The sequence below is a fragment of the Aplidium turbinatum genome, chromosome 16 (genome assembly GCF_918807975.1).
Source record: "Aplidium turbinatum chromosome 16, kaAplTurb1.1, whole genome shotgun sequence".
Lineage (NCBI taxonomy): Eukaryota > Metazoa > Chordata > Ascidiacea > Aplousobranchia > Polyclinidae > Aplidium > Aplidium turbinatum.
Window position 1 is genome coordinate 18,053,848 of NC_137487.1, and position 2,839 is coordinate 18,056,686.

Here is a 2,839-nt window from a genome sequence, read left to right on the forward strand (position 1 = left end):
CACAGCTCTCCTTAGTGCCAAAGTGGCCCGCATGCAAAAAAGGTTGGTGACCCCTGGTATATGGGATAACGATTTAGGGTTCATGCTGCAAGACACAAATGAACAAGCTTAGCACCTTACAAAATAAGGCTGTCAGAATAGTAGCAGATGGCAGGTGGTCTGATCATGTCACACCTTTCTATAAGAAACTTAACATACTCAAGCTTAAAGATTTGTACGAACATGAAATTGCTAAATTCATGTTTAAATTTGATACGGATGTATTGCCTCTGCCTTTCGCACACTACTTTGAAAAAACCAAACTCATGTATAATGCACGTCTTACTAGACACTCTTCCAATGATTGTTATTTTGTCCCACGTTACGCCTCATCCCGACTCCAGCGCAGCATTAAATATGCCGGAGTGAAAGTCTGGAACTCCTTACCAACGAGCTTGCGTAAATTGTCATTTTATTCTTTTAAAAAACAACACAAATATTCACTCATCGCCAAATATTAGCACGATTAATTTTGTATTACCTTTATGCTACCGATAGACTACTAAATATATTTCTCTATGACCATCTTCTAACACCTTGTCTCAATTTTCGTTATTGAATTATTCTTATCGCAATTTTAGAACTTCTATTAGAATCTGGGGTATCTGCTTGACTCGAAGACCCATGGTCTCTTCGCAGATTCCCGTTGCTGGAAATTCCTTTTTTATTGCTGTATTTATTGTATTATATTTACCTACAACGAAATAAAATCAATCAATCAATCAATCAATATTTAGCGTGGCCAACTATTTCTAATTTATCATCGTTGTAGAGAGCATGGATTTTATCAAGATTACTGTAGTTTTTTTTTTTTTGCGGACTTACTAATAAATTTGATTTAGAAGCATTGATAGTGAACTTGTTGGCATTTATCCAGCTATTAACTTCAGCTAGGCCTCGTTCCAAATTGAGCTTGTTTTTTAACAAATTTAAGTTTTCGGCTTGGACAATGAGACACGTGTCATCGGAAAATCGGAAAACAATCTTGGTATTGAATTGATAGGATGCTATTGGACAAACCATTTAAATATACGGTAACTAGAAAAGCAATGGGCCTAGGGTAGATCCCTGCGAAACGCCAAACTCAATAAACTGACGAGTGGAACAGTAGTTGTTAATCTCAGCATATTGTTGACGGTCATTCAAATAGGATGAGACAAGGTCGTTTGCTACTCCCCGGATAACATAGTGATCAAGTTTGCACAAGAGTCGTTTATGGCAAACAGTATCAAAAACCTTTTTTAGATCCAAGAAAGCAAGCCCACAGACGTCTGTGAGCAACGAGCAAGCCCTGTAAAATTATTGGTTTTCATTTGATCGTAGGAAGTGCTGATGATATTGAGAGAGGCGCGTGTGTTGTAGAGCGATTAGCACGGAATATTGCGTATGAATGAGTAGCCTACAGAATTTTTATCGATAAAACAGGAAATCCGTTTAAATAGGCCTATTAGCTTTTCGAATACTTTAGAGAAACACGATAACAACGAAATAGGTAGATAGTTAGTTACATCTTGTTTTTTACCGCACTTATAAACTAATATAACTTTAGCAATTTTTAGTTTGTCGGACAAAATGCCTTATTCAAATAGACTGATAATAATAAATAAATAATATTAATACGATAATATATTAAAATACCTTCTGATGATCCCCCTTTTAGGGTAAAACTAGTTGTCAAGGGTCAAACTAGTTGTTCGACTCCAGCCACCCGCACTTGCTGTTGTTTCTCTTGGCAAGAAACATTAAGAAAATTGCCTCTACCCAGTGATCGATTTCGAGTAATGGGTAGTACCAAATTTAAGTCATAAATATAGTAGACAACCGGAAACAGACATTGCCGTCAGCTGCAGCGTGGGTAAGGAGGTGTACTGCATAGCGCTCAAGTCCGCTTTCCCGCAATGCAGGATAAAAATATGAAAAAAAAATAATTATGTTTGATTTGGTCCTTGAATAAATGCAACTTGAAATTGTTTCCACTTGTAGCGCGTCAGAGCGTTTTAAAAGTAAATAACAACCAAAGTGTGAAGCTATTTTAAATTTTGGCATAGTTTGATTTCAAATTTTATGTGATTGAACATCAAACAGGTTATGGTACTTTCTGTCAATGTTCATGCCTTTACTAAGCTAAAGGCATTCCTGTCCTTCCTTTATAAGGTATCACATTGCAGAAATAGTTATTACTTGACATTGGAAATAGGTATCTAGTTTAGTTATCACATTTGTTTTGTTGGTGAATAAACATAACCATGCTTTTATTTGCGCCCATTGCAATAACATACAGTACGCTGCGCTTACAGATGTGATACAACAGATGACAAGAAGCAGCGAAGTGACATAGAGTCTTCGAGTCAGCTGCTCCCCTTATTTGGCTCACCATTAAGTGTCATTTTGTGTTTGTTTTGTTTTTTCATATCTTTATCCTGCATTGCGGGAAAGCGGACTTGAGCGCTATGCATCGGTGTACGCCTTCCGACGTACACCTGACCCACGCTGCAGCCGATGACAATGTCTGTTTCCGGTTGTCTACTCTACTGATGATTTAAATTTGGTACGGTACTACCCATTACTCGAATTTGATCACTGGGTAGAGGCAATTATCGTAAAGTTTCTTGCTCAAAGAAACAACAGCAAGTGCGGGTGGCTGGAATCGAACATGCAGGCTCTCGACTGCGAGCCCAACGCGCTAACCACTCGGCCACTGCTGCAGATTACTTTGTTTTGTCCATTTAATAATGCAAAAATGTTTCTAGTGTTGGATGTAGAAGTGCTTGCTTGGACTTACATGCCTCTTGTTTGTAGA